Consider the following 15,563-nt stretch of genomic DNA (forward strand, 5'->3'; position numbering starts at 1 on the left):
TGATGTCCTTAGGTTAGTTAGGTTTAAGTAACTCTAAGTTCTAGGGGACTGATGACCTCAGAAGTTAAGTCCCATAGTGCTCAGAGCCATTTGAACCATTTTTTGTTGGATTTTATTTCATTTTTGATATCAAGTAATTCTTGACTCCTAATGTGGGGAAATATCATTAGTCATCTACTCGTGATTTCAGGTCTGACAGCAGAGAGAAGAATTGAGAGTATACTACATTTTTGGCGCCCAGCCTTGGGGCAATCTTATCAGTCATCCGTTCGTCATTTCATGCCAAACAGCAGGGAGAAGAATTCACAGCTCACGACATTTTTGGCGTCCAACGAGGTGCGACCTGATTGATAATTTTCATGGTATCTGAAGTCACAAAATAATTTCTCGAGATCACCACACTATTAAGGCAATTTTTGGAAGTAGGACTACAAAAACTGGTGTTTTGTTCCTTAGTCAGAAATAAAAAAAAAACGACTTTCTCTATTTTTGGAAGTTCAAACCATAAGGGGGTGAATTAGTGAATGGATATTTTTGAACTTCAATCATTATTAAAGAACTACTAAAGCTTTCTAAAAGCCACATTTATAAAAATTTGTATTTATATCTTGGATTAGAAATAAAAAATATGTGTTTTAGTGTTTTTGGAAATAAAATCGAAACGTAAATCTAATGAAAATTTGGATTTGGGTTGTCAATTAGAAACAAAATATGCGTGATCCAGTGTTTTTGAAAATTCAGTTGCTAATGCGACGAAAATTTCTATGAAGATATTTCATTGTACGAGTATTAAAACAACCGAAATTGGCATTTGACTTCTCGGTTAGAGATGAAGAATTATTAATTGGGGATGAAAGTTTCTATGGAAATGTCAACAGAGGAACTCAAAATGGAGGCTTTTCAAGAACGTATGTCTTAATTAGCATGAAAATTTTGCAAGGTATAATTTATAACAACATTCGCCACGTCAAATCAGCTTTGTCAGAAATGCATAGAAAATTAAATGGATCTTTAATACATTAATTTTTCAGAAGGCCTAATGTATGTTTATAAAATTATTTTTCTTGTAATTACCATGCAAACTAATCGTTAGTGATGAAAAACTAGATACAATAGTTGTTTATGATTCCAGGAACAGGAATATCTGTTTAAGATGAGCAGGTCTAATCCGAAGAATTGCTTTATTACATTTTAATACCCTGTCTGCAGCTAAATTTGTGTATACTAGATACACTGTTTACACAGTGTGCAGATTTACATATGAGCAATAAGAGTGGGAACATGTAAATTTGATTTAAGAAGTGCGCAGTCCCTACAGTCTAACCTAGTACAGACACAAAGATGTATAAATGGGGGTAAGAAATCGGACGAAATGCAATTACACTATGAAGACACACCTGAGACCATGCGTCCCTTGTACCAAAGTACTCAGAAAACATCCCTCAACAACCATTGAAATTTTTTCAGTTGAGTACGGGTCAACTCTGTATATCTGACGCAAAGACCATGAAGGGAAAGTTAGAGACATTTGATCTCACACAGAGGCTTGACAACAATAGCACTTCCCGCGCTGCGTTCAGAACAGGAAAGAGAGGGCGGAGGGGGGGGGGGGGGGGTGCGGGGTAGTGGCGGGGTGGCAGTGGTACACAGAATACCTTAGCTTTGCCACAAATTGTCGCTGCATTCCGTCCAGTATTCCCTCACACTAGTAAATGACTTGACTGTGTGCTATTGTTTGTATAGGTCCGGGTATCGTGGCTACAGCTCTCAAGCCCGACCAGCCACGCGTCGCCTATGACATTGTACGATTGTCACTCAGAATATACGTGTGTAAGCGAGTTAAGCATTTCGCTTGGAATGGTTACACAACCGAAATGTCGTGGTATACAAAATGTAGATAAAGTGATATAAAGAGACATTGTACGAAGGTAATTTCTTTCATAATGTTGTTGCACATCTACTCACTTACGGAATGTTTCCCATCAAGGAACTACTTGAGACTGGTGATAAATGTTGTCACAATGAAGAACCGCAAAATATAGGAAACAAAGAACTGATGCAACACGACGAGTAGTTATCTATAAAGTTGGGGAATTTTCCATTGTATTCCCGAGACACTTCGAGCAGATTGTGGGAAATATTTCTGTTTCTGTGATATGTCAGTGACGTGACGTTCTCTGCATAGCACTGATAGTACTCCTTCAATTGGTGGACACCAACATGAGCAAAGATACAACTGCAGAAGAGATCGTGGTTATTAAGTGTGAAACTAAAGTCCGCCCGAATAGGCAATGAAGGCCCAACGGTACCGACCGGCCGCCTTGTCATTCTCAGCCCACAGGCGTTACTCGAAGTGGATGAGGAGGGGAATGTGTTCTGCACACCGCTCACCCCGCCGCTCGTCAGTTTATGAGACCGGAGCCGCTACTTCTCAATCAAGTACCTCATCAGTTTGGCCACTAGGGCTGAGTGCACCACACTTGCTAACAGCGTTCGGCAGACCGAATGGTCACCTATCCAAGTGTTAGCCCAGCCCGACGGCGCTAAACTTCGATGATCTGATGGGAATCGGTGATACCACTGCGGCAAGGCCGTTGGCCTCTTGAGTGTGAGATGACCATAAAATAAAATTCTTTTTTGCATAAATTCTTTTTGTCACAATTGTAACAAATTATTTCTTATAAATACAAGTGACGTGACGTCCTCTGCATAATATTGGTACTACTCTTTCAATTGGTGGAGCAAAAATACTACAGAAGAAGTGGTGGCTGTAAGTGTGAGGTCTGCCCAAAATAAAATTCTTTCTTGCAGCAACATACTAAGTTTTGTTAGAATTGTAACAACTCATTTGTTATAAATACGAATGTATTAATCAGCAAATAGCATAAGATCAAGTGTGGAACAGCCCCACATTACTGGTCTATTCTACACTTTCGTAATGAATTCTACGTCGAGAGGGGTCATCCTTTTCGCCAACGTCAAACAAACCCAATTCATGCAATTTTCCTTAGCAATCAGTGGTTTTAATTAAAGGGCAGCTACTCACGGAAGACCAGAGTGCGCCGTAATTGTCGTACGGCAGTACGGAAGACGAACTTCATTGATACGCTAATGCGTCGATGCGGAACGGATTTGTGCCGGAAAAAAAAAAAAAAAATTAGTTACAAGTTTGGCCACCGGGTGCCAATTTGGCGCTGTACAGTATCTCGTAGACGTCTTCGGTGCTCGTATTGTACAAGTTGTGTAAGGGTCAGTTAATAATAAAATCAACATTAAACTTTTCTCAATTGTTTCACCTTTCTGCCCACCTCCCGTTCCTAACCCATTAAATATGGAAACACTTCTTGCATTCACAGCGCCAAATTTGCACCAGTTGGCCAAAATTGGAACAAATTTTTTCCAGTTTAAATAGTTTCCGCATTAACGCAATAGAGTATTCACCAAGTTTCGTTGCCATACGATAATTACAGCAAACACTAGACAGTGAATAGCTGAACTTTATATTACAACCACCTGGTATTAATATTTGCTTGAACTATATTTACAAGACTGCATGTTGTATAATATGCAAAACTTAGGTACGGCCAAACAGAAGTAATTAGCTACATGTAGTATCTGAGATGAATAAAAAAAATGTTAAAATGTGTGTGAAATCTTATGGGACTTAACTGCTAAGGTCATCAGTTCCTAAGCTTACACACTACTTAACCTAAATTATCCTAAGGACAAACATACACACCCATGCCCGAGGGAGGACTCGTACCTCCGCCGGGACCAACCGCACAGTCCGTGACTGCAGCGCCCCAGACCGCTCGGTTAATCCAGAGGCGAGATAGTGACAGTTGAAGTCAGCGAAGTCACACTACTCCCCGCAAACTTGACGTCATTTTGACGTCACTCGCAATATCGACGACCGCATGATCGGCTCTCCACTTTCATTGGCGTTCGATACAGGCCCCTCACAAGACTTCATGTGTGTATACCGGAAATTTACAAGAACACGTCATTCTTGGAGTGATTTATTATAATTATTGCTATAATAAAACGTCTCGCAATGATTTATCGACGGTTAATGCCTTCATATAAGAGAGCTCTCACAGAAGTGAGTTGTTATCGTCAATTGATTTACAAATCACGCGTGAAACACGCTTATTTTATAATTTTCAGTGTTCAGTTTCAAGGTATCGGAGCACTGAAATGAAATGAATGTCGTGTGGCTAGGGCCTCCAGTCGGGTAAACCTGTCGCCTGGTGCAAGTCTTTTGAGCTGACGCCACTTCGGCCACTTGCGTGTCGATGGGGATGATACGATGATGATGAAGACAGTACAACACCCAGTTCCTGAGCGGAGAGCTCCAACCCAGCCGGGAATCGAACTTGCATGGCATTCCGTCTCATTGACCACTCAGCTACCGAGGCGGACGAAAATTTGTGAGAAATACGTCACCATTATCGTTTAATGTTATTTAATAACGCATTAACGATATAAGCTTTCAGGAGAGAGTATGATAACCAAGACAGGAGACAAATGTCGCATAACTAAGTGCTAGTGTAATGGATAACGTTGTGGTATCTGGAGTCGAACGATGTGGGTTTGCATCCCATCACAAGCAAATACTTTTTTTCATGTTAGCGTTGTTACCACATTCTGGGACTTTCTTATGAGTGTAATACAAGTACGTTCTATAATATTCGATGTTATTTACATTTCGTCTGATTTGATAACTAAGGATGAAATAAATACTTAGCGATTTTCGAGTGTGTGGTTAGGAAGGAATGTAAGAGGACAGCTTAAATGATTGCGATTGAAACGAGCAACAATAACATTTATACACTTCCTTCTCACAAATATTTGGCTGATTATTCGCTAATATGAGCCGCCTTTCGTGTGTATGGTTAGGCAGGAACCTAAGAGGACAGTTAAAATTGCTTCGAGTGAAGCAAGGAGCAACAACATTCATATTCTTCCTTGTCATACATATTTCGCTGTTTACTTACGAATGTGTGGTCATTTCCGACTGCGTGGTTACGCAGGAACCTAAGAATACAGTTTTAATTGCTGCGACTGAAATGAGCAGCAGTAAAATTCATGTTCTGCCTTATGACAAATATTTCGCTCTTTATTTCCGAATATGTGCGACTTTCGAGTGTGTGGTTAGACAGGAGCCTAAGAGGTTCACTCGCAGCAGTAACATTCATATTTTTGGTTGTCACAAAGTCGATAGCCGATCATGCGGTCGTCGGTATTGCGTGTGACGTCAAAATGACGTCACGTTTACGGGAGGTAGTGTGAAACGAGCGTTACCTAGTCAGTGAGAGAGCCAGAGACATGATATAGAAACAACATTGATGTCTTTTGCTTTTTTTTTAGCGAAGCAAGCAATGGTAGAGCATCTGAAATTAATCAGGAAGCGTAGAAGAGAAGCAATGGAAATAAGAGCTGAGTTAAAAATGCGGATGCTGTGCAAGGAGTAAAAGATAATTATTTTCGTAAATTAGACTGTCTTTTATAGAATAAATTTATAGATACAAATTACGAAATTTCTGTGTCTGTGAATGCACCACAAACTTCATACGTGTTTCTGTTTTGTAAAGAAAAAATTTCAGCCTACATCCCGAACTGTGATACTGTCGCACTAATTCAGAACAGCAAAATTGTCTGGAGAGGTTTTCACGTGGCAAATAACTTGAAATAACTGCTAATTGTTTCGCCTATTGGAATTAAAGGTGCCAAATAACATTGTTAGACGGCGCATCAACGATCAAAATTCTTTACAAGCAGATAGCAGCTCAGCGAAGATAGAATTCACTTGAGATAAGTTAAAATTGCTCAGCTCTGTTCTACTGTTCAGCTGCAAATTTCGCGATAGAAAACTCCACAGAACGTAGTGCCTAAATTTCCTTTATTTTATACGTTAATACAGTCAAATTAAGAAACAAATTTTGTAGTTATACTCATAGATACACTATTTTCTGTCATTTTCAAGTTGTCGAAATCTTTTAGTAACAACTTTAAATTAGAGACTAATTCTCGGACGATAGAATGTGTGATTTGCTCAGCTAGATAGAAATAACGTTATGTCCTGGGAGTCCAGGGTTAGCAGTTGGAGTACTAAGTATGAACGAATTATTGACAATGTTTTTGTCGTTGTGGTCTTCAGTCCTGAGACTGGTTTGATGCAGCTCCCCATGCTACTCTATTCTGTGCAAGCTTCTTAATCTCCAAGTATCTACTGCAACCTACATACATGTGAACCTGCTTAGTGTATTCATCTCTTGGTCTCCCTCTATGACTTTTACCCTACACGCTGCCCTCCAGTACTAAATTGATTATCCCTTGATGTGTCAGTACCTGTCCTGCCAACCGGTCCCTTCTTCTAGTCAAGTTGTGCCACAAACTCCTCTTCTTCCCAGTTCTATTCAGTACCTCCTCATTAGTTACGTGATCTACCTATCTAATGTTGAGCATTATTCCGCAGCACTACATTTCGAAAGCTTCTATTCTCCTCTTGTCTAAACTATTTATTGTCCATGTTTCACTTCCATAAATGGCTCCACTCCAAACAAATACCTTCAGAGAAGACTTCCTGACACTTAAATCTATACTCGATGTTAACAGATTTCTCTTCCTCAGAAACGTTTTCTTGCCGTTGCCAGTCTACAATTTATATCCTCTCTACTTCGACCATCATCAGTTATTTTGCTCCCGAAATCTACTACTTTAAGCATCTCATTTCGTAATCTAACTCCCTCTGCATCAACTAATTTAATTCGACTGCATTCCATTATCCTCGTTTTACTTTTGGTGATGTTCATCTCCTATCGCCCTTTCAAGACACTGTCCATTCCGTTCAACTGCAAACAGCAAAATTTTTATTTCTTTTCCAAGGATTTTAATTCCTACTACAAATTTTTCTTTTGTTTCCTTTACTGCTTGCTCAATATACAGATTGAATAACATCGGGGAGAGGCTACAACCCTGTCTCACTCCCTTCCCAACCATTGCTTCTCTTTCAAGTCCCTCGACTATTATAATTGCCATCTGGTTTCTGTACAAATTGTAAATAGCCTTTCGCTCCATGTATTTTACCCCTGCCACCTTCAGAATTTGAAAGAGAGTATTCCAGTCGACATTGTAAAAAGCTTTTTCCAAGTTTACAAATGATAGAAACGTAGGTTTGCCTTTCCTTAATCTTTCTTCTAAGATAAGTCGTAGGGTCAGTATTGTCTCACGTGTTCCAACATTTCTACGGAATCCAAACTGATCTTCCCCGAGGTCCGCTTCTACCAGTTTTTCCATTCGTCTGTAAAGAATTGGCGTTAGTATTTTGCAGCTGTGACTTATTAAGCTGATAGTTCGGTAATTTTCTCATGTGTCAACACCTGCTTTCTTTGGGATTGGAATTATTATATTCTTCTTGAGGTCTGAGGGAATTTCGCCGGTCTGATACATCTTGCTCACCAGATGGTAGAGTTTTGTCAGGACTGGCTCTCCCAAGGTTGTCAGCAGCTGTAATGGAATGTTGTCTACTCCCGGGGCCTTGTTTCGACTTAGGTCTTTCAGTGCTCTGTCAAACTCTTCACGTAGTATCATATCTCCCATTTCATCTTCATCTGCCTCCTCTTCCATTTCCATAATAATGTCCTCATGAACATCGCCCCCGTATAGACCCTCTAAATACTCCTTCCACCTTTCTGCTTTCTCTTCTTTGCTTAGAACTGAGTTTCCATCTGACCTCTTGATATTCATGCAAGTGTTTCTCTTTTCTCCAAAGGTCTCTTTAATTTTCCTGTAGGCAGTATCTATCTTACTTCTAGTGAGATAAGCCTCTACATCCTTACATTTGTCCTCTAGCCATCCCTGCTTAGCCATTTTGCACTGCCTTTCGTCTCATTTTTGAGACGTTTGTATTCCTTTTTGCCTGCTTCATTTACTGCATTTTTATATTTTCTCCTTTCATCAATTAAATTCAAAATTTCTTCAGTTACCCAAGGATTTCTACTAGCCCTCGTCTTTTTACCTACTTGGTCCTCTGATGTCTTCACTACTTCATCCCTCAAAGCTACCCATTCTTCTTCTACTGTATTTCTTTCCCCAATTCCTGTCAATTGTTCCCTTAAGCTCTCCCTGAAACTCTGTAGAACCTTTGGTTCTTTCAGTTTATCCAGATCCCATCTCCTTCAATTCCCACCTTTTTGCAGTTTCTTCAGTTTTAATCTACAGTTCATAACCAATAGATTGCGATCAAAGTCCACATCTGTCCCCGGAAATGTCTTACAATTTAAAACCTGGTTCCCAAATCTCTGTCTTACCATTATACACTCTATCTGAAACCTTTGAGTATCTCCAGGGTTCTTCCATGTATACAGCCTTCTTTTATGATTCTTGAACCAAGTGTTAGCTATGATTAAGTTGTGCTCTGTGCAAAATTCTACCAGGCGGCTTCCTCTTTCATTTCTTACCCCCAATCCATATTCACCTACTACGTTTCCTTCTCTCCGTTTTCCTACTACCGAATTCCAGTCACTCATGACTATTGAATTTTCGTCTCCCTTCACTATCTGAATAATTTATTTTATCTCCTCATACATTTCTTTAACCTCTTCGTTATCTGTGGAGCTAGTTGGCATATAAACTTTACTACTGTGGTAGCCGTGGGCTCCTTGTCTATCTTGGCTACAATAATCCGTACACAATGCTGTTCGTAGTAGCTTACCCGCGCTCCTATTTTTTTATTCATTATTAATCCTACTCCTGCACTACCCCTATTTGATATTGTATTTATAACTCCCTATTCACCTGACCAGAAGTCTTGTTCCCCCTGCCACCGAACTTCAGTAACTATCTAACTGTAACCTATCCATTTTCCTTTTTAGATTTTCTAACCTACCTGACCGATTAAGGGATCTGACATTCCACGCTCCGATCCGTAGACACCAGTTTTGTTTTTCGTGATAACAACGTCCTCCTGTGTAGTCCCCGCCCTGAGATCCGAGTGGGGGACTATTTTACCTCCGGAATATTTTACCCTAGAGGACGCCATAATCTTTTAACCATACAGTAAGGTTGCATGCCCTCGGGATAAATTATGGCTGTAGTTTCCCCTTGCTGTGAGCCGTTTGCTGGACCAGCACAGCAAGGCCGTTTTGGTTAATGTTACAAGGCCGGATCAGTCAATCATCCAGACTGTTGCCCCTGCAACTAATGAAAAGGCTGCTGCCCCTCTTCAGGAACCACACGTTTGTCTGGCCTCTCAGCAAATACCTCTCCGTTGTGGTTGCACCTACGGTACGGCTGTCTGTATCGCTGAGGCACGCAAGCCTCCCCACAAACGGCAGGCAAGGTCCATGGTTAATGCCTGTTATATTTCACATCGTATTCTTTGGCACATGTACAATATAGCTATTGACAATAACTGTATTGTAAAATACAATGTAGCTATTGGCAGTAGCTATATTGTAAAAGTGTCAAAGAATACGATGTGAAAAGTAATAGGTTATATATGCTACCAGTTATTTATATAGCTCATACATTTTGAACAACTATACCAGTTGTATGGTTGCGGGGGTTTATGTTTTTTGCTTTCTTATTCTTGCGTTGGTAACAACTGTGTGAGGAGAAATGACAAGTTTAATGTCTCAGTTTTTCTCACCAAATTACCGCTTTTCACACAGTTTTCAACTCGCGAACATAAAACAGCGCAATGGATAACGCATCTTGCCATATCAAAAGTGAAACAAGTTTATACACAACAATGTTAAATATTAACTCTCTGAAAGAACATTAACCTTAAGCACAATATTATGGAAGTTTAACTGGAAGTTTCTTTAAATTAATCCTAAGCACAATAATATGAACGTTTTTAATCGGACGGTTCTTTACAAAATTTCTCCTACACATACGTTATGATGTTGGTCAGTACTACGATAATCGTCCGATTCCGGTTCAAAGTTCGGTACTATTTAGGATGGTTAGTCAAGTGACAAATTTGAGCGCAGGATTACCCAAGGCCGCTCAAGTTTACAGTGGCCCCAAACTGGTATGATAACGAAGTTTTCGCCTATGCACGTGGTATTTACCTTAAGCTGCGACGTGCTGCTGTCTGCAAGGCCGCTCTCTCCCACTGAAATTCCTGCAAAACTAATCTGGCCTTTGCTGAACTTTCCAGCAGAAACTTTTCCTGTGTTTCTCGTTATGCGAGAAAACATGTACTCAGCCCTAGTCTTATTATGTGGCGATACACAGGCGCATGGTTAGAGCAGCGTGCGTATTATAGTGCCCTCTCAGTTCTTGCAAGAACAGTTAACTAATTTGGCTGGTTCGTTTCTCCACAGTTGGAGCTAAACGTTGCTGCAGCTAATTTTAGCTGGAGTGCAGCCGCTGTGAACGCAGTGTCCACACCAATTTCTTCTCTGCGTCGTACGGAGCGTTAAGCGCTCCGTTCTGCACTTGACCCCAGCTCAGAGAAGAGTTCCCCTCAAAATTTGTCTCTTGTCCTACTCGTGGCAGAACTGCCTCCCTCTACTTGGGTTCCTTTTTCACGTCATGACTTTTTACGACCAATAGTAGCGTTCCTCTCACTTTGTAGAAACACCCTCTACCAATCGCAACGTCCCTTCTATCAAACTGCGTCGAAACCTCAGTAGTTTTCTCCTTCCTAGTGAGTTTCCGACAAATGGACGTTTTGTGCCCGTTCCAGACGCCTAAAGTACATTGACCTTTCTGTATGTCGCACTCAGTGAACGAAAATGCGTCACTTGCTTTTGTTCGTATCCTGTTGGAATTTGAAAACACAGTTTTCTTAAGTTTCTTCTCTGCCGTTGTACCAATCCCCTAGCTACAGGCGGCCCTCCAGCTTGAATCACATGGCCCAGGGTCGCTGTCCTCTTTCATGCCACCCCTTTAAGTGGTCGCCGTCGTAACTCCCGCAGCGCGGTTTCGCTACGCCATTGTGGAGCTGGCTTTTCAAAACTAAAGGTGACTCGACTCGCATTCCCTGTTCTACCTTCTACTCAAAGACATGCATTCTATAGGAATGTTGTGTTAATTATTGTTGATTGACTGCCATCCCTTTTTGCATTACATATTGATAGGCAAATGTTATCATAACTGTCGATTTACGTTAGATGTCGTCTTTACCTTCTCATTGCGGTTCTCATGTAAGGTGCAAATCTTAACATTTATTCTCCCACCTTACACAGTGATCAAAGCTATTGTCGTTCGTAGAAATAGTAATCCAAAATCAGTTTGTTGACAAATAAAATGTTGTTAAACAGTTGAGGAAATGAACGTGTGCTGCATGTGACCGGCAGAGGACGTGGTTTAAAGACAAAGACACACTTAATTGAGACGGAAGGAACTATACAGGTGAAGTCAAGTCTCTCTATAGCTGCTGTAACCTGACAACATAGCAACCAATATTGTATAATGTTTTCAGCACTACATAGCCATTTTTGTGCTGGAACATCTACATAGTTGCACAGAATACATAGCAAACAGTTCACAGCGGTTGGTGACAAGTTAGCTCTGGACATTTTAGTGACAAGACACCACCTCGAAATTTAATGAATAATGAAGAGAGAAACGCTGACGTGGTAGAAACCTTAGTATACTGTATATTAACGATTAATAGTGGGGTGCATGACTGGTGGCAAAACGCTCACTGCTTCCAATTCGACTCTGCACGAGTTAAGGGGGTAGGACGTCAAACAGGCCGACTTGGAGCAAGAGAGGCACCACAGGACGTTTTAATTTCCACTGTCTATATTTTTACAAATCAATTCATAAAACTTTGTCAGCTTGACCAGGACGGATTGAGGGTTCACACTCATAGCAGTGAAAGTTCAAAAACATAACAAAATAATTTTTTTTTACATGCGAAATTTCATCATTTTTTCGTTTCCTATGGGCTGCATTTATTGCTATAGGTACATTTTTCTTCATAAGTAAGAGAGATTCTGCGATGGATTTTGCACAGTATACAAACCATACTACTAGGTGTACGAAACTCTAGAATTTATTTAATTTACGGAAAAATTAATGAGCTTTTCATGTTTAGAAAAAACACAAATTTCATAATTATCTCAATTTTTACCACAGTTTTTAATAGATTTGAAAAATTCTAGAGTTTTGCATTAAGGAGTTCGTGTTTAATAAGCATACCAAGTTTGAAAGTAATAGGCTATTTGGTTTGGATGTACGAAAGTACAGAAATTTGTGTTTTGCGGAAAATGACCGTTAAAGTTTCTACCTGTATTAGACATTCTTTTAGAACTGTCCAGCATCATGAGCACGTTCTTTTTCATTTTCTAAATCAGTTTTCTTTCTGTTCACATTCCTGTTGTAGAGTTTTGAGGACAGAACAACAACTATGTAAGCTGTAAGTATTTTTGGTTTAATGTTGCAATCTTATCACAGAAATACGCATTTGCACGGTTTACAGTGTGACTATAGTACGACAGTTGTCAAACGAACGCATCTCGTCCTCAGAAAGTGAAATAATCCTAAACACAACAATGGTAAATTTTAACTAGAAGTTGCTTTACAAAATTATTCTTACAAGTATGTCATGATGTTGGCCACTGCTATGATAAATCATCTGATTCCGGTTCAAAGTTCGTACTACTTAGGCTGACAATCCAGTCTACGGAGGATGGTTAGTTTTGTGACAAGTTGAGCAAAGGATTACCCAAGGTCGCTCGAATTTACAGTAGGCGCAAGCTGGTGAACCAACAAGTTCACGCCTCTGCTCGCGGTATTTACCTTAGCTGCAATGAGCTGTTGTCTGCATGGCTGCTCTCATTCTCTGAAATTCCTATAAAAACTAATTAAGCCTTTGTTGATTTTTCAAGCATATTTTTTCAGATAGTAGCCTGTCAGACAATTCTTACTCCTACATCTTTAACACAGTCCATTGAAATCGTCACTTTTTTTCATGTGTTTCGACGTGCCTCCGTCGAACATGGAATGACGGTCGGGCGTGTGCCTCGTCATGTCTCCACTGAGCATTAGCATGGAATGACGATTGGCGTGCGCCTCGGCTCGTTTCTGCTGAGCATGGAATGACGGTCGGTAGGGAGAAAGGTTGTTGAAGATCTGAATTGTTTTGAATGCGTGGTTGCCTTTGTTCCATTTTTCATGTGCCTATGATTACGTTGTATTGGAGATCCGTTTTTGGCAGCATAAACTTTTCTTCTTCATTCGTCGAATTTTTATGTCTGTTCATCGTTTGTCTATTCGTCTCTAGGTATGCATACGAGTAGTCATCTCCTATTTCTCAGTATGACATCTGGAGATGTTGCAATTTGCCACAAGGAATATCAGCTATTTATACTGTTAGAACAGTTAAATTGGATTTTCGTTGTTAGTTAAGTGCAATAATGGTCTGTGTGGGAAGGAATTTGAAAAGGTTTCTTGATCTCTTCTTGTCCAGGCTCTTCCAAATCTTCTGTGTGGCAGCTTCTGTCCTTGGACCATCTTGCTGTCTTCTCACTTGTGTCTTCTTCTTCTCTGGAACGGGAATTGGGACTGAAGACCTGTTTAATCTCGTTATCGTTTAATCCATTCTTATGGTGTCTTCTCTGAAGTAGTTGTGTATTCTTTTATTGTATTCGGTTGTTCATCTAGATAGATTGAACAGCCTTCCATCGTTTTCTTGCTTCGTCCCATGAGAATTCAGGGGTTGTTTCGCACTTGTTGCATTCCGTATGGTCTGATAACATTTCCAGCTGTTCTGCACATTGTATTACAGAAACGCGTCTCTTCTTCTTCCTGTGGTGAATTTAAACACCCGCTCGTCCTTGCTGTAATATGTCCGCCTCCGTTCCGGTTCGGTGGACATCCATCATCTCTCCATATGCTGCTTTAAACAGTTCGCGATAGAAGAGCCAATCTAACGCTTTCGCAAAACCATTGTTATAACGCTTGTATGTGGCTTTCGTATGAATAAAGCTCACGTCAGGGTACATGTTGATTGTATCCAGGATGCGTTGTAGCTTTCCAAACTTTCCCAGAGGTGTTATCCTCTTGGACCGTTGCTTCCACCAAGGCCTCTTCTTTCGTCATCTCGTAAGGTGACGTACCAGGCATTCACACTCAGTGTCCATTCCTCTCACGCCTAACCGCTCTCCTCAGTTCTGCCGTCGATCTGGCCGCAATGATGCTGCACCTTGTCTGCTGACTTCATGTCTAATACAATTTTTGTCCCTCATTTTATAATCTTACTTGTCTCACATCCCCACCTATTCTGTATTTCACATGATATCATTATTTTATTATAAACCTTACTCTCTTAAATTATGCTACTACCTTACAAACATTTAATTTTTTAATAAACTTTACAAAAGTTATCAATTCCTCTATAAAAATGTTTTTTTAATCACTGTTTTTTTATTCATCTCTTCTCCCCATTCTACTTGATTTTCTTAATATAGGGATCGTGGTTTCCTCATCTTCATCACGATGGATAATAAGAATGAAATTGATAGTGATGACGGTTAGTAAGTTAGTGAATTCCTTCCACCACCTCATTTTATTATTCTAACTACAAGTACTTTGTATTATTTTTGAAAACTTCGCACCTTGACTCTAACTCCTGAGTCTTTTTCTCTGCAATTGGTGTAACAGAACTCTTCAAAAATGTTCTCTATTGTTCTATTGCATTGTTTTAAAGCTTAAAATTTTTTTTCTCTGTTTTACTTATCCCTTTCTCCTTTTTCTCAATAGTAAACTTTTATGTTCCTTCCTTTCCCCAGCGTACTCTTCCTTATTGAAATCTTTTCTGGGTTAACATTACTTCCTACTGTTTACGAACTTCCACGAAATAACATGTTTCTTGGTTAGCTTAATAATTCAATTCTCTTTCCTAATTATTACCTCTTAACGACTTCTTATATTTATTTCCCTCATATCTTTATTTCAATACCAGTTTGTGGTACCTTCCATAAATCATATGCTTCACATATTTCCCCAAAATATCTCTTCAAATATCTGTTCACCGTCCTCGACCGAACAAATTAGAAATGACTATCTCCTTCTTACCTAATTCTTTGTTTGCTTCCTATTTCTTTACTTCCTTTCGTCTACAAAAATAAACTTCCTTCTCCTTCCCACTACGTCTTTAATAGAGTACTACTATTTCGTCCAGCTGTCCACATGCTGATCTCTGTCTTCCTCCTTGAATTTGGCTCTTTCCCCAGAACACATTTCGTTTGCAGAAGAGTTACTTTAGTTGTTGCTTTCCTGTCTTTTCTTCATAATATCCTTTTACCTCCCTACGAAATTTGTTTTATTTATTTAACTGAGATAAGTACAAGTTAAAGGTTCTATCCGTGTGTATTTTGTTATCTTTCATACTCTATGATTTCTGGACATTTAATACAACTAAATTCTCGTGTGGAGTTACTCTTTTTTTCTTTTATTTACCCTTTACACAATTTAAAATGACTCACATGGTGCAAATTCAATGCCTTTCCTGTTCTATATATGTCATCTGCCTTAGGTATTGGTGTTATCAATGGTGCTTTATCCTCTTGGCATATTATTTCTCTCTCAGTTTCGTATAA

Source organism: Schistocerca serialis, chromosome 5 (genome assembly GCF_023864345.2).
Source record: "Schistocerca serialis cubense isolate TAMUIC-IGC-003099 chromosome 5, iqSchSeri2.2, whole genome shotgun sequence".
In the NCBI taxonomy this organism is placed as follows: Eukaryota; Metazoa; Arthropoda; class Insecta; order Orthoptera; family Acrididae; genus Schistocerca; species Schistocerca serialis.